Raw genomic sequence first — 17,937 nt, 5'->3', positions numbered from 1 at the left:
GCAGGACATCAACCACACCTGTGGGCAGCCTGTGCCAGTGCCTCAACATTCTCACTGTAAAAGACTTTTTTTTTAAACTAACATAAATCTACCCTCTTTAAGCTTGAAACCATTTCCCCTTGTTCTTGTATGGGAACTACTGAGTCATGGCCTGAACCTCTGATTGACCACCTGAGGCGAGCCAGGAGTCAGCCACAGGAGCACAGGTGAAGGCAATTCACCTGTGCTGCTGGAAGGGATGGAGCCTGGCTGCACCTCTCCTAGACCTATTTAAGAGCTGGCTACCAGGGGGGAAGGATCTTGTCTGGAGATTCTCACTTCTGGTGTTTTTTTGGTGGGTGAGCCTAGCATACAGGTAAGTCCTCCATTTATTCTCTCTTGTTATCTTAGTCTACTTTGCCTAACTCTCTTTCTGTTTTGTGATTATAGCATCTTAATATCCATTGATTATGCATGTCCTACCACAACAGATCAGGCTACAAATTCTGTTGCCTTCTTCCCTGTTTGTCTCCCTTAGACGCTGAAAGGTCACAATCAGAACTCCCCAGAGGTTTCTCTTCTTCAGGCTGAACAGCCCAAGCTCTCTTAGCCTGTCCTTGTAGGAGAGATGTTTCATCCCTTGAGTCATATTTGTGTCTGTTTTCTGGATGTGCTCCAACAGGTTCATGTCTCTTCTGTACTGAGAACTCCACATTTGGATACAGTACTCCAGGTGAGGCCTCACCAGCACAGAGTAGAAGGGGAGAACTTAGTGAGAACTGTTGGTGATAAGTGGATGGTTGGACTGGATGATCTTGTAGGTCTTCTCCAACCTTGGTGTTTCTGTGATTCTGTGACTTGTGTCAGGATCACCTCTCTCGCCCTGCTGGCCACCCTTCTTTTTGATTCAGCACGAGATACAGTTGGCTTTCTGAGTTTCGAGGGCACGTGCTTGCTAACATCCAGCTTGCGATCCACCACTTTCCCCAGGTCCTTCTCAGTAGGGCTGCACTCAATCTTTTCAATCCCCAGCTTGTATTGGTAGTGGATGTTGCCTCAAGCCAGGTGCAAGACCTTGCACCTAGATGGTACCCCAACCCTTTGGTGTGTCAACTGCACCACACAGCTCAGTGTTATCAACTTGTAGCACATACCAATATCTTGAAGATATCTAGTGAAATTCCTCATGTCTTTATATCTTATAATATGACTTTTTATGTTCATATGCTGTTATTTTTTATGCTTTTTCTTCTAAAACTATCCTGAATTGTACAACTGGACATTAGAGCGGATGTAATGCAAATGACCTTAAAGCAGCAACTAATAGTGAAGGGAAACAAGTTACAAAACTCTGTGCTTGCTCAGGCTGACACAGACATATTACTGTGCAAAGGCAATGGGATTCATTCACGAGGAATCCTTTCTGGAGTTCCAAAGATGGGGTATCAATCTGGTATCTGTAGGGTGATACTCAGCTATTACTCCATGGCCTTTATGCCTCCCAAATGTGCATTGGAGGTGGCACTGTGTGTGTCTTGTTTGGATGCCAAGTTGGAGTAAGGGGACAGGGATGAGCCATGGCAGCATAGGGAAGAAGCCACAGACAGACTGGGGTGGAAGGTGCCTTTGCTGCCCTACTGGCATAGAGGCAGGGGGCAGAGATTGGCAGCAATCGGGCTGCGCCCCCTAGCTTGTCTGCAGCAGGAGCTGCAAAGCAAGAGCAGCCCTGGTTTGGAGGCCATGTTGGGGTGATGGCTTGCTGTACCTGCACCTCAGTGCTGGCAGGAAACCTTCATCTCTGTAGAGTCAGAGGAGCACAGGGCTATACCTTCAACTCTGTGAGACAGTAGGGAAGGGAGTGCTGTATAAAAGCTCGGCTTCTGTCAACTGCCTGCTAATCCTGGAATCTTTTGTATGTGATTGCTCAAAGGATTTACTTCATTTTCTTTATGGCTGTAGAGAAAAGAGCAGTCTCCTGCCACGCATGGATTTACTCCAAAGCCATGGCCATGTTATCATTTCCTGTGTTTCTGAGGATTCATAGTGCTTTCAGGTGTTCCCATACTCTGTTTACCTCAGTCTCCATTTTCACTGATGAGCAGAAGAGGTTACTCAGAGGATAGCTTTGCAATTGTTGCTCTTCCCAAGACACTTGAAGGAGGGATAGGTTATTTTTTCCATGTCCTTCTACATTGCATTAGTCTAGCTCACAAAACCAGGAACCAGTCCAAGGCAGGGCTACAGACTGGATGCCATGCTGCCGTACTGTGTGACCTGGCTGTGCACAGGCCCTGAGCTTCCTGGCAGCCATTCCTGCTGGGATGTCAGTGACCAAGCCCCTCACTGGCCTTGCCACCAGGCTGCCTGCATGTGAGGTGTCTTCTTGCAAGTGGAAGATTAACCAGTGACTCTGTGCGCTCAGGATTATCTTCAAAGCTCTCTGAAACTGATGGGATTTTTCTGCCTGCTTCAAAGGGCTCTGGATCATGAACATGCAGCATGGACTGCAGCAGTTAATTTTTAAACTCTCATCATTTAAAATCTTCTTGTGAAGTGCACTGGAGCGTATGGCTGGGGCTGAGCTTGCCAATACAATTGACAAGGCACAGCTTAGTGACTGGCACTAGGGATTCCTTTCTATTTATGCTGTTCTGCCACAAACATGCCTTTTAATCAGTCCTTGTAATCATTTACCTGTGTTTCCAACTGTCCTGAACATTTAATACTTATTTTTTCCTCTTGTGATAGCCCACACTATCGTGGGGCCCAGTGATATTCTGAAACGCTTCTGACTTCTTTTAGCTGGCCTAAATTCCTTGGCTGACCTGAGGTGCCTTCCATCCCCCACTTAACATCCTAGCTCCAAGCATAATTGAAATAGAAAAAAGAAAATTTGAAAAGTCGTTCTTAAAGTAGTGAAGGTAAGCAAAGAATATTTTATTTCGAGAGTGAAGAATAAATAAACATAATTCTGAATTAGTAGTCTCCCAAAGGAAATAGTAGAAGTCAAATTGCTTGAATAATTTAAAACTAGACTGGACAAAACAATAATATATGGCAGAAAGAAAGGCTGGCTTGGCAGGAGATGGAGTGGATGACATAATAGGTCTTTTCCCTCTCCAGACTTTATTATTTTATGGTTTATTGCTGTAGATGACTCAATGTTAACAATGCTTGGTTTATTTTATTACAATTGCTTACTGTAGGACAGTGTATGTCCCTGTCATAATGCCATATTAATTATCTTCACAGAAAGTGAAAATTCCCTCGGGCTTCCCGCACGTTTACTTGTTAAAAGAAGTGTTAACTTTCTAGAGGATTCTTGCCTAATACATTAATATATTACATTCTGTACTTTTCCTCACAAAGACACGTATGAAATCTGAAGTAAGTTTTCTCATAGAAAAGTTGTTTTAAAAGCAGTTAGGGAAGCTGTGGATTATCTATAAACATCATATCAAAGTAGACACCGCTACCACAAAAGGCAGTGCAATGAGCCAGATGAATTTAGAACTTCTACAGTAAAGTTGCTGAGACTGCCCTACAAGAAGGAACATGAACTGGCACTTTAGCTATGTTTGTGTTGCCTCAAAACAAGAGCACCAAAGCTCTGAATGCTGAATCTACTGGCTAAGCACCTGCTTGTAGAGTGCAGCCTCTGGAGAGCAATGATGGGCTTGTGAGACATAACCTCATTTCATTGGAGGAATGCTCATTTTGCAGGTGCGGTAGCTCAGGGCTGAAGGCAGCATCCACATGGATGTGACTGTAATGGGTGCCAAGGAGAGTAAGGCTGCTCCCAGTCCCATGGACAGGACTGTGTGCTGCATCCCCCATCACCAGAAAGGCACTGGAGGCCACTAGGTAGTGTTTATGTCTGAAATACTGTATTGTGCAAGTGTCTCTGTTTTTAGGAGGGCAAACTAGAGGAATGGCGAAGCCACTGGCCAACTCTGCAGATCATCCTAAAAAAGTATGATAATATGTCACATGTATCTCTCATGCTTTTTGTATCATCTCTTATAGCAAAATTCTTTGTGCAGTGTTTTCAAAGTCATTGCAATTGTTCCTGTACCATGAAGCACAAAGCCAATTTTGTCCTAATTACCACAGTGCAACATCACTGAGCTCTGTGAGACAGAGAGAGAAATACATTTTCCATTACTTCCAGCTTGGAGTCCAGGTAAAATACACACGGGATCTTTAGAAGTGTTTATAAAAAGCATTAACAGTCACTGGCACTTGTTGTTCTGTCTTACTTGGCAATAAGGGGATTTCACACCTGCTGTCCTTCTCCATACTGAGAAGCTCTTGGGCAGAAATACTCCACTATAGTTTCAGAAAGTGTTTATTGTACACTGGGCAAGTCAGAGGAGAACCTGCTACCACAACTATTACATTAATCATAAAATCTATACTATTAATAGTGCAGATGAACACTAAGAAACAGAAGTGGCTTAAATACAACAAAGCCTTCCTTGGGTCAGGGAATGAACTAGATGAACTCTGAGAGCCTTGAAGGAGAGAAAAGGAAAAGATCCAGTTAAAAGAGGGGATGAGAGGTGAGATATGAGATAAAAGAGTGATACAGTGTCTTCTGCACATTTCTTCCCCATAAAAGAAACAGACTGGCAGAAAGATAATTGTAAGCTAGAAGTGGGAAAAATCTAATGGTGGAAATACTCATGAATTGAAATATTAGAATATTAGCTGGAATATTCTGCATAGGTACTATGAAGCTCTTCAGTGAATGTGAGACAATGTACATTTAGAATGATTTAGGTACATATGGTATTGCCAAAATACACCTGGTGCTTTTTTTTTTTTTTTTTACATCCCTTTCAGCCCTGCTATTTATGGACTTGTGAATCACAAGAAAGCCCATGTATAGAGAGAAAAATTCTGAGGTTACTGACAAAAGTGCTCCTGAGATAACTGTAGAAAAGACATTCATATACTTATACATAGCATTGTTAAGCTTGTGCCTTTGTCATAGTACATAAAAAAAGACAGAAATCATCATTTTGGAGCCATTACAAAATGTTTCAGTTGTCATGTTGGCCTTGTAACCCAAAGCACCCACAAGATGGGAGTTACGGAAAGGTTAATTCACAGAGACACTGAGAATTCTGCAGCAGTCCTGGCTGGGAGATCCAAAAGCTCCTGGGACGTGTACTTTTCTTTCCTTGAAGAGAGAGCAGACAAGGACATGCTTAGCAGAGGAACGGAGATGCCAGCAAAAATGAACTGTCATTACCTTGCCAGTTCTGTGTCTGTTTAAATGTATACTTTCCAGATATTTCACAAATTTTCTTCATTGCACCACCAGCAAAAGCATTTGCCAGTGTTTTTTGAATGTGTTATTGAATATTGGCTTGTGGCATTCCAGATACAAATGATCTAAAACATTCCGTCTTAATATCTGGGTTACCAGAAGGAAATGTCCTCTTATCCTCTCAGTTACTTCTGCACCATAAACCCTGAATGCAGCTTTAGATTATCTGAGTTTCACATCTACATGTGAAATGCCTGAAATGGTTTAAAGAGAATCAGTATCAGATATGCCTCCATTGCTCCTCTCATTCAACTGTATTCTCAGAAGATTCAAATGGAAATGTAACACTGCTTACAGTGGAGATGGAAAATCAGCTATGTCTTTGGATGACAAAACTGATTTTGCCATTGCTGAAGGCTGTGTGTGCTGCTGCTTTTTAAAGTTTGTATCACATTTTTTTGTGAAAGCCAACAATACTGTGGTAACTGTTATACTGAGAACAAGCTTTTCTTTTTTTTTTTTTTTTTTTTTTTTGTATTTGTTTATTTGGTAGGGGTGGAGGAGAGCTGTTGTTTTGTTGGCTTTTTTCCCCCCTGTATTTTTAAGTTTTCTTACTTTATTGCTCTCCTCTTGGTTCCCTGTGTTCTCTCACTGGAAAGCATACCACAAATAGCTGAATACAAAATACTCCCTCCTCAGAGCTGTCACTCTTTACCAGATACCAACAAGCATAATTTCCATAGTGATGAACTTCAAAAATTGAGTGTAACCACCCCCCAGAATGCTGTCCATTTGCTGCTATGCCATGTATGTTCCCTGCAACCCTGTATTTACTCAGCAGCTGCTTTTACAGCTGAGAGATATTTGGAGAGCTTCTTGGTGGCACAAACCACTTGGAACAGCATCACTCTTATTTTCCATATCCTATGTTTCTTCCCTATACCCACAAACATAATTGCAATACTAAAGTCTCTTTCAAGCTGCACTGTGCAAAATAATTTGGCTGTTCATATTCCAGCTTAGAGCCTATCAATAGCAACAAATTTGACTGGGATTCTCATGGAATGTAAAGTTCTCACTTGTCCTTTTGTGGCTTTTTTTTTTTTTACTTTTACTTTTACAGTAAGAAATCCGATTGCATCAAATTCAGTAGGAAGATATGTGAAGTAGTCCTCTGGAGATGATCAGGTAAGAGTGCCCCCCTGCTGTTGTGGAGGAGAGCAGGTGATGAAAGAGCTGAAACTCATCAGAGGCAGCTGACCTTTCTTAGTGATACACCAGAACTCCTCACAGGGCCAGGAACTGCCTGCAGGCACTCAATGGAAGCTGAATATGAGTCACAAGCTGAATATGCCCATGGCTTCTGGGAATGACAGCATACCAGCCTAGGACAAACCCAGCAAACCTGGGAGAATGGCAGTGAACCATTGCTGGGGGACTTGTGTCTCCCTCTATTGCCTCTGCAGCATCTGATGGCTTTCTCCTGGAGATGGGATTGGATAATGTGGTAACGCAGTATGGTGATGCAGGTTTAATCCATGGGCTGCAGTCGAGCTGTTTGCAACAGGTTGATCAGGCTCAATTTATACAGCAATGAGCTTCTGATTTCTGCTTTAAAAGGTGAAGTGATAAGAGGGGCTTAACACCAAAAGTTGTCTGTAGTAGACTTTCTAATTTAAAAGTGGGAGCACATGGCTTTGGCTGCTGTGGATTTGCATAACAAACACTTAACCATACCATTTAAAACAAAATGCAAAAACAATCCATGCTTCAACACACTGTAAATCAAATCAAATCAGAACTGGGCTAAGGCTGAAGTTGTATAATTCTAAAAGTTGGCAGACATGTGCTATTCATGGAGAAGGGTGTGCATCACTTGGCTTCAGGGTGAAAAAAACAACCCTTAATAACATTTAAGTAATAGTAGAAGCACAAATTATGAGAGACTGAGAATTAATCATTTCCAGGATTGCTGCAAGGGCATGTGCTAAGATTTCTAGCAGAGACTGATGGGATTCCTCTCCATGTTATCACACATGGTGTGGTCTGGAAAAGATTTGGAGAGATGCTATTGCAAGTTAGGAGTCTTTAGCTGAAGAAATTAGTAGAAGGGAGTGCAAAATTTTCTGATTGGCAAGCAACAGCCAAATTGTCAACAAAGAAAACAAAACTCAATATTAACAACAGTCTGCAGTCTTCTTTGTAATCTGAAAGAAGAGGTGAAAGCTGAAAAGATGAAACAAGAATAAAGGATTGACGCAGAGAGATGTACAAAACAGACTGAGATGGAAGGCCTGGAAATTTAAAGTCAAAACTCTGCTGGACAGTAAATGTTCTGAAGTTGCATACTCATTTTATAATTACAGTTCTCCTTACTTTTACCGTAATTAACCCTCCCATATCTTTATATATTTAGATATAAAATTATCACAGAATGGTTTGGGTTGGAGGGGCACCACCTGCTAGACCAGGTTGCCCAAAGCCCTGTCCAACCTGCCCTTTAGCACTACCAGGGATCAGGCATCCACAGCAACGCAGCAAGCTGTTCTCATGTCTCACCATCCTCATTATAAAAATTTCTTCTTTATATACAGTCTTATACCTGTTCCTTATATTTAGAAGTGTGTGAAAGAAAGGAACCACAGAAAAAATTGTCTTAGTATAATGATGACTGACAAAATATTTCTCCAAGTTTTATATAATGATCAAAGTTTCCAGTAACATAGGGTGGATCTGTATTCAATTCATATCATTACCACATTATCTACTGCTTCCAAGGGATGCTAAATGAATATTGGAAATAGGAATTCTTTTCCAGCTTATTATTTCCTAAGCAGAAAATATTTCCCACAGCTAATTTTGAATGTAAGCCCATTTATTGTTAACCAAATGCCTTCTGGTTATTGCTAATCAGATGCCTTCAGCCCTAACATTTAATCAAAATAAGATATCAGTTTAGATAAAATTAGGATAAAACACATATCATGGATTTGAGTCAATTAATTATTAACAGGAAAGACAGTGGTCTTCCCAAATAAATTGGTACTTGTAGGTCCAACATTGGTGTCGGTAGTACAACACCACAAAGAATGCCTTGCATAACTCCCATGGTGTCTGTTGAGTCCCTTTAGACTAGGTTTTGTGGAAGATACTATGTTCATTCACAAGCTATAAAAACAGTTACCTATTCTATAAGAAGAAACTGTTTATTCAAGCACGTAGAGCATGATTAGAATCATAGACTCCTTGGAGTTGGAAGGGACCTTTAACGGCCATCTAATCCAACTCCCCTGCAATGGACAGAGACATCCACAACTAGATCAGGTTGCTCAGAGCCTGGTTCAGCCTGGCCTTGACAGTCTCTTGGGGCAGAGCATCTTCCACATCTTTAGCCAGAGAAGTGATGCTCTGGAATTAAAAGCAACAAGGTCATTGCAGGAGGGCGAGTGAAATCAGCAGGATGGGGCCAAAGACATGAATTAGGTCAAACTGTCTGCATACCTCCACTGTGCAACCTGCTGGCAGCATGTGCTGTTAATCTATCATCTCTTGCCAGTAATGGCCCCACGGGGAAGGAAGGGCCTGGTACTTTTGCGTACTCTTTTGTTTGTTCTGGAACTCTCAGCCTCTGCTGTAGTTCTGAAGGTACAAACTTTATCAGTGATGCAGTTTAGGTGTCTTCAAGGCTCTATGTGATAACAAGTCTTCCAGTTTCAATGTTTTTCAAATTTATGCTGTTAACGAATAACCTTATGCATTTAAAACAACATGTGAAATAGATCTTCAGGCATTCCAGACACTCCCAGACCAAACGATTCCTCTTCTGCTTTACTTCGATCGCCTTTTACATAAATCACAGAATCACAGAATATCCTGAGTTGGAAAGGACTCACAAAGATCATCAACTTCTGAATGTTACAATGAAGTTTTGTATTGCCATAATTAAACAACTTGGTCACCACCTTTCTCTGCAGAGCAATTGTACAGCAGGAGATCTCACTCTAATTCCTGTAATGAGGATTTCATATAAGGACTGAATTGAGCAGGTGCTCTATTCTACAGTAATCACTGATGCTATTTGGAAGAAGAAATCATGGGGATATTCCAAAATGTCCACTGTGATTGAGGGCATGTATGTTAATTTAAAATAAAATGAAAAAGTTCTAAAATCTAACAGCATCAAAATATCTGTTTTGAAATCAGCATGGAGCAGGGAGATTTTCACAGAGGGGCCTGATAGGAATCCTACTTGTAAGGAAATGTTCTGCTTGCTTTGGAGCAGACTTCCTATGATTCCAAAGATAATGGCAGAACCACATAGGCCTGTGTGAAAGATTTCACTTTTAGCCAAACAACATATTAAAACAAATTTCATCACAAATATTCTAACATGACTTATTTTCCTTCTGTTACTGTCCTTGTTGGCTGCTTGAACTATAATCAGTTATGGTTCAGTGTTCTAGCTTGCTAGTTAAAGACTGATCTCATCTTATAGAGGTGTGAGTCTCCTTTGTATGCTCTTCTATGCCCACTGACTTCCTTTGTTGAACTTTAAGGGGAAAAAAAAAACATTTTATTTATTTAAACTTCCATGAAAACTGTTAGTATTCGATGTTTAGAAGAACCACAGTGTCAAAATGCACAGCAGAGCTATAGGTTTCCATTAAGAAGATTTATGGAAAATTAATATTAGCCACAAAATCTTGTTACACAGAGGTATGTAAGAATTCTGAAAAGCTACTAAGAATACTTGAGATAAAATTATTTATACTTGTTGTTCTTTATTGTGCAAACTTGAGCTTTTGATGTTGTTTTGTTTTTGTTTTTTCTTTTGTGTGTGTGTGTGTCTGTGCTTTTATTTTGCTTTATCTGTTCTGTGAGTTAGGTACCCAAACACATAAATGCTTCCCAGTATATTGGAAATGTGGTAGAGTGTAAATTTCTAGTGCATTTGTGCACTAAAATTGTGAAACTAAGGATGGCATCTCAAACAGGCAGACAGATGTTGTAATTAATGAACTCCCTTCTAAAACCAAAACTAAAGATTTGAAATCTGTGAAATTGCAAAATTAATAGCTTCAAGGCAATTCAGTCTGAGTAAGTAAAGCAAGGGCTGAGCTGTATGGATGCTAGACCTTTCCTTTGGCATGTTTCAGGTATTGGAGCTGGCTTGCAGTCCTCATTTCTAAAACAAGCCAGAGCAATTCAAGTCAGCCCATGATGCTCAGCGCATTTCAGCTGTGAATGGGGATCTTATTCAACTTTCTAAAAAACCTCTTTGAACGCTGCTTCTTCTCAGGAAGGGATACAACTTTTTGCATGGAGGGATAGTGATAGGACTGAGACAGTGGAGGTTTGGGTTTTCACACAGAGGGTGGTGCCACACTGGAACAGGTTGCCCAAGGAGGCTGTGGATGCCCCATCCCTGGAGGCATTCAAGGCCAGGCTGGATGTGGCTCTGAGCAGCCTGGTCTGGTGGTTGGTGACCCTGCACATAGCAGGGGGTTGAAACTGGATGATCATTGTGGTCCTTTTCAACCCAGGCCATTCTGTGATTCTATGAATATGTGAAGATTCATTCAAGAAAGATCCAATGATTTAGCATTCAAATCTACCTTAAGTTGTTGGTTAAATAGCTGTGTAGCCTATAAAAAGTATTTCTTAATTCAGATTTGCTACTTTTGCGAAGTATTTCAGGTATGGCACATCTGCTTTGAAATCATGGTCCAGAAGCTCTTAGTGAAAGTTCTCCCTCTTTAGCAAACATTTGCTAACAGATTTCACAATAACAATTCATATTTCCAGGATAAGGTCACTTGCAAACTGAGCATTCTATATTCTGCATGGGAAAACCAACAATTTTCTGTCTTCATCAAGAATGGGTTGAATCCAAACCTTTTTGGTCTAGTTGTTAAATTATACTGCATATTATGTGTGTACTACATGTGTTGACAGATCTGGACTTCTCCCAGAATGCTATTGATGCGGATGGCTGTATAATGTTTGATGCTGGCTTACTTCTGAACGGTGCTTTTTATCTGTTCTTAGAGACTCAACTCTGGCTGATTGTTCTATTTTATGGACAGGATGTATTCATTTTACTAGCTTGTATGCGTAATGTGGCAGGATATCAAAATGACTATCTGGATAACTGAGACAAATGGGAAAACTGAGTTGTTCGACTGTTCTAAACTCTGGGAATGGTTTAAAAAATATTTCTTCTGGCTTGTCGCTCTCTGATTCCATTCACTGCCTTCTTTCCTTTTGTCTGGGCAGCACCATCTTTCTAGGCAGGAGTTAATACATAGCCCAAGAAGCTTTTTAGCCAATCAGTCTCTCTCCAAAACCTATATGCAGCCAAGTGAGGTCTCAGGAGCAAATGTGAAGTTGTTTCCAGCTAGTTCTTTGAATGTACCTCAGTTTAAAATAGTAATCATGTTAAACAATCTCTTTTTGTACTTCTTCTATGCAAAAGAATTTCTAGTTAAGCCCATTTCTTAACTTCAGGAGAAAATTGTGGTGAATCCCATGGTCAAAGCAAAACCCATCACAATGTTGCTCATTGTTGAGTTCTGTTTAACTAGCACTCTATTGCTGACTCACTCTCTTTCAAGCATGTGCAAATATTTAGTTTATTTCATTTTCTGGAGCACATTCTGTAGAGTCCATTGATATAGTATCCAAGCAAACTTTCAACATCAACAATAATATTTTTAGCACACTGGAGCTTTTATGACATTCTTCTTTTAAGGGTCTCAGACTGCTCAACTTCACCACTCAACTTCACCACCTCAGAATTCACATGAAGCATCCAAGTGCTATTCTGTTGCTTTTCCTGAGTGAGAACACTGGGACATAGCGCTGTGAAATCTCTTACTGCAGGTCTGTGGCTGCAAGGTAAATCAAAAATAGTACAAAAAACCTGAGAATATTCTAGGCAGAGCTGAAGTCAGCTATCCTTGTAAAGACAGCTTCATGAGACCTATTTACGGTCACATAATTGATGCTGCCAAAAGTAAACCAACTGGAATAAAATTTATAAAAACTGGTTAATCTAATGGAGGTTTTCCAGAAGTTCAGTGATATCTGTGAATAAATTTAAAAGAAGCACAGTGCTTAGCCTTTGTTAAGAAATTCTTGATTGTTGCTGAGAATAAGATTGAGAAGATTGAAACTGGCTAGTTAAGGGGACCGTGAACCAAGGGAAAGGATAAGCCAGAACCCATCTGTTTACTGAGCATCAGCTATTGTTCAAAAGTCTGTCCTCTCTGGGCTTGAGCAATCACTTGTCTTTTCCTTGAAAACCCACATTTAAGGATCAAGGCTTCTCTGGGCTGGCTGTACTCTGGAGCTCACCCTTGATGATGGCGTTGAAAATAGCACGTCACACTGCGGCTTGAGTAATAAAGCAGACGCCTATAATCTTTTGTTTACTTTATGCTCTTCAATAAACTTTCACAGGCTGCAAGATACTCCTTCACACAAACCTTCCTTATAGAAGGAAGGGCAAGTCTTTTAAAGTCAAATTACCTCCTTGGTCCCTGGGTCACCAAACTTGCACACCACAAGCATGAAGTCTCTCCTCCAGTTTTTTGCAGCCCTTTATTCTGCTTTCCCATTCCTTTTAGCTTCCTTGTCTCCAGTGTTTTTCGCCAGTTGCCTTAGCAAAGGGTCATTGTATTTAGGCTTCAACAGGATTCCTGATTTTTCCAGATTAGGGCTGAAATTCAGGGAATAAGCTTGCCACTCCTGCCTGATTCTAAGAATTGGAGGTGATTGTTCCTCTCTGTTCTGCCCTTATGAGGCCCCATCTGGAGAACTGCATCCAGGTCTGGGGCCCCCCTGTACAGGAAAGATGTGGAGCTGTCAGAGGGGGTCCAGAGGAGGGTCGTGAAGATATCAGAGAGATGGAGCACTTCCCCTACAAAGACAGGCTGAGGGAGCTGGGCTTGTTCAGACTGGAGAAGAAAAGGCTATGGGGTAACACCATTGCAGCCTTCCAGTATTTAAAAGGGCAATATAAACAGGAGTGGAATTAACTTTTTACTTGAGTAAATAGTGATAGGACAAGGGGGAATGGTTTTAAACTCAAGGAGCAAAGGTTTAGATTGGATGTCAGGGGGAAGTTCTTCATAGAAAGAGTGGTGAGGTGCTGGAACAGGCTGCCCAGACAGGTTGTGGATGCCCCCGTCCCTGGAGGTGTTCAAGGCCAGGTTGGATGGGGCCCTGGACAACCTGGTCTAGGACCAGATCTGGAGGTTTGTGGCCCTGCCTGTGGCAGGTGGGGTTGGAAGTTGATGATCCTTGGGATTCCTTTCGACCCAAACCAGTCAACGATTCTATGATCCTAATGCTGAATTAATATAATTTTGCATTTCTTCAAGTTTTCCCTGGAAAATTAAGACACCAGTGTCTACACTGAACTTCAAATGCAAATAGAAACAGTCAAAATAACCTTGCTCCAGAGAAAGGCTTATTATTTTCTACAATCAGAGGCTTCTACACTGATCTTTTTCTATGGCTTTGAAATTGCAGCCAAGCCACCATAACTCCTTCTACTTGAAATTTAATGTTCCCTTATTCCCTAATTTGTAATATCCAAGTAAAAACTAAACTAAAAACAAACCAATTACCCAACCAAACAAAAAAACCCCACCACTCTTCACACCCCATAAAACAAGGCATCTTTCTAACACTGTAACCTTTATTGAGAGTGCCACAGATAAATCGTTTCAGCTAACTTAGGAACAGGAACAAATCCTGTCTCAGGAGAAATCACTTGATTGCTCTCTGGACTCAGTCATGGTTCCCACTATCTTGCCTCCTGGCAGAAAGCCTTCCTTGTTATCTAATGATCACCAGGCATTTCTTCCTGTGCTGGCCTCTACGAACAACATGCTGTAATTCTTTGATACACAGAAGGTGTATATCATAGCGCTGTTTAGGCACTGTGGTTTATATTTTCACTGCATATTTGGGTGGGGAATGCTTTGTTGTTACGCGGTCATCTTGAAATCACTCTTAATTCAAGCCAAGTCAACCAAAGATGCAAACAAAAGTGTTCATTCACAGAATCCAAGCAGGCGGTGTGGCTTAAAATGTTTATGAAAGACAAAGGAAGGAAATAAAGAATTCATTTCATCTATTTGAAGTACAAGATGGCTGAACTAGTCTAGCAGCTCACACCTCAGCACCCCTGGTGAGGAGTGTGTTAGTTTGGCATTTTGACCACTCTCATCTCAGTCCTGCCAATGGTGTGATTACAGACATACAAGCAAGGTACTGCACTTCTATATTCTAGCTGCCAAAAATCCAGAAGGTTTTTCCTTTCCTTCATTATCTTCTCAGTCTGACACACAGGAAATCTTTCTGAGTACTCAACTATATAAACTTAAAGCGACAACAGTAGTGCCTATTTAATACAAAGGGATGCTTTAACAAAGGTTCACATCTGTGAAGCACTCAAAGTGATGAAAGCAGTACAATTTTACCTATTTTTGGAAGTCTGAGAGCATGTGGTTAAACACATCATCGCAGTGCTTTCCTGCAGGAAAGTTGGGTGAAGGCTGTACAGAGTACCATCATCTGTTGTGCAATCTTAAGATCTTTATACTTGTTCTTTCAGTATTCCTCTGAGTATTTAATTAGCAACAGAGATGATTCCAAGTTATTGAATACTGGTCTGGATCCAATGTAGCTGAAATCTGAGGTAGCTCAGATGTAGTAATTCTTAATAAGAACTGTTAGATGTATTGTGCTCCTTTTTATCACCATATCCAAAGTAAAAGACAACTTCAGGAATAAAAATGAAAGTGCAGTGAAGGTATCAGAGGGATGTGTGCTAGTGCTGAAACTAAACAGAAGAGCTAAGAGTATAGATCCAATTTTCCTGACATCTTTAATTAAAAGCATTAACTTTTCTGCATTTGGCCTCTTGCTTATGACTGATTCCTATTTTGAGTGAAGCGTCCCATGAGCATGAGGCAATTCAGTAATAGCAATAGCATGTCCTTTCTGCTCCTCAATAGTTCTTTTCTCAGAAATGCAGTTGCATTTGCATAGTTTCAGCCTATTGACCTACGCTCTTCAGCAAAACACTGTGAAACTGAGTTGTTGTTTGGATGTGTTACCTTGGTTGTTCCCATGATTTAGTCTGATCTGTCCTTGGCAGAAGCTGCTTTTTCTGCTACTTATGTGGATGACTTGCACTGCTGCCTGGCTTAGTTTAGTACTGTGCTCTGCTCCAGCTCCTTATGCACACCACAGCAGGGGATGTGAGGGGAACACTGTCATGGTACACCCCTACCATTAACTTTTGTGGGTGTCTACCCTTGGTTCTGTTTTGTAAGGTGCATTGCTAACAGTGCTTGGCGTGTTGCTGGGCAATTACTGTGCCTCTATCAGCAGATAAGCAGATATCATGTATGCAGGGCTGGCTCATATAAGCAGTGGTTTGTAGGTCAAAGTCATGACCTTCAGAGGCCTTCCCACAGAATATGTGCAACTCTGCCATAAGCAAATAGCACCTACATTTCCTTCTGACCTGCTCAGCACTCAGAAATCTGCCAACTTCACATCCAGATAGGCCTGCAGTGAAATAACCCTCTGGACTTCACTGGCACAGATGCAGCCCAGCAGAAGGTCAGCAACACACATCAACTCTAAGTCCTGCTCTGTAGGAACCTGGTTTACTTCAGTGAGAGGCACACTCAGAGAAGCTTCCAGAAGCTACTTTCAACAGGACAAGTTACAGGAGGATAGACCAATGCTGATTTTTAAACATTATATACACTTGCATACATTTATATAAGAGGCTGATGGCAGTTGATGGAAAGACTGAAATGACACCAACAAGCTTTGGATAGGCTCCTACTTATTAACTTTTAGTACAATGTTGTACTGATACAAAGTAAATTGTTTCAAGTATTTCCTGTGACTCATTGAAAAGTAAATGAACTATTTAATACAACTGCTATGTTCATTTCAATGGGCTCACTCTAACACTGGCCTAAATACACAAGCAGGATTATGTAAATTATCATTCAGCTAGAAGAAACTGATAAGATAATTACTAAAACACCATTAACGGGAAAGCACTCTGTGTGCAAAAGCAGCATTGGATTGATGCTTATTTAACTGCTGTGTGCTTTCACTCCCACATCCTTGCTCCTTATTGTTGTGTAATTTCAATGATGAGATGCTGTGTGCTTTTATTTGTCATAGAGAACATTATCGCATGCTGTTCTCGATACACAGATAATTGCTCAAGATGCAGATAACTGTGCACCAACTCAGTCACTGAAAATAAGAGCTTTTAAAGATAAACATGTCTTCCACAATTAATAAATCACCAAAAAAGTTCATCAGTGAATTTGGATACCTTCTACCACATTTGCATAATAATCCTGAAATAAGAAAAAATCCCAAATGCACTTTCAAATAAGGTTCAAAGCCAGATTGGGAACCTAAATTGCCAGTGACTTCTCTGGCTAATGGAAATAGAAAATGAAAAACTGAAATTCTTTTTTTTTTTTTTTTTTTTTGTTGTTGTTGTTGTTGTCCTGCAGTCATGACATAATTTGACACATAAGTAGTCACCCTTCCTGTATCTGGCTACTACACAAAATGAGATCAGGACAGTCCACAGCATTTTAATTTAGACTTTCATATAAGAAACCACAGAATTACTTTCTGGTGAAACAGTAAAGTGCAACCAAAGCTCTTAAAATGTAGGTGAATTTTATATCAACAAAAAGCTTTTCTCATATCAGCCAACTTAAGTGAAACCTGAGCCACTAAAACCCTGGAAAAATGTCAAGGTCATTGCCAATAGCTTTGATTAGCAATAAAAAAGAGGGCACAAGAGCAGGCTAATGGTAGGAGGACATTAAATATTAAAAAGGAGCTATTGATTTAAAGGTACTGTCTCTAAAACCAAGTAGCAGTGGCTATTGACCAAATGACACACTGTGTATTTCTGAAACTGTGTGCATCAATCTATAAGTATTTATCAGGTGTTCCCAGATGTCTTGTAAATATTACTTACTCTGTTTTGGTTGGCGTTGCTTTTTTAATCAAATTTTTAAATATTTAATAAAACAAAAGAAAAACATTCTGGCCTTTTCACAAGTCATTACACACAGTATGTTTTGATGTTTAGGACAGCAAATTATAGACACTTTTTTATACTCCAGTTTCCAAGAAAAGGCATCAGTGCATAAATATAACCTTGCTGCAAAAGGATGTGCACCTGTGAGCTGCGAATACCCATAGCTTTGTTGAACTCTGGAGCATTCTCCAGGAACACAAGCCATAGGAGAAGGAAGGTTTGCCCAAGAAACGGGATATCCCTTCATTGTCCATAACAGTGGAATTGCAGGAACAAGGGATAAATGGAGAGAGGACTTTGAGCTTACCTTTTTAACTGGTCCATCCTCAGACAGCTTTAAGGTTTTCAACAGAAATGCACACCTACAAGTCTTTCCTGGTGGCTTGTACAACAGACTCACTCCCCTCAGCTCCTCTGCTCTGCGCTGAGCAAACACAGGGGCCTCAGCTGCTCCTCATATGTCTTACCTTCCAGACCCTTCACCATCTTTGTAGCCTTCCTTTGGAAGCTCTCTAACAGTTTTGTGTCCTTTATATACTGTGGTGCCCCAAACTGCACACGCTGTTAATGTAAC

At 40.7% G+C, this 17,937-nt stretch overlaps 1 protein-coding gene across 1 annotated transcript in view; it reads left to right on the top strand.

Annotated features, from left to right (window-relative positions):
* Positions 1–349: 349 nt before the first annotated feature.
* Positions 350–17,937, top strand: part of ADGRG2 (adhesion G protein-coupled receptor G2) — a 92,016-nt gene continuing 74,428 nt past the window's right edge. Inside the window, exon 1 of the mRNA XM_052673974.1 lies at positions 350–355. The gene's annotated coding sequence lies outside the window, so the exon portion shown is untranslated. The remainder of the gene's footprint in view (positions 356–17,937) is intronic.

Source organism: Tympanuchus pallidicinctus, unplaced genomic scaffold, assembly GCF_026119805.1.
Source record: "Tympanuchus pallidicinctus isolate F22 unplaced genomic scaffold, pur_lepc_1.0 scaffold14, whole genome shotgun sequence".
Classification (NCBI taxonomy): Eukaryota; Metazoa; Chordata; class Aves; order Galliformes; family Phasianidae; genus Tympanuchus; species Tympanuchus pallidicinctus.
The sequence above is the reverse complement of the archived record's forward strand: the minus strand, read 5'-3'. Positions and strand labels throughout refer to the sequence as shown.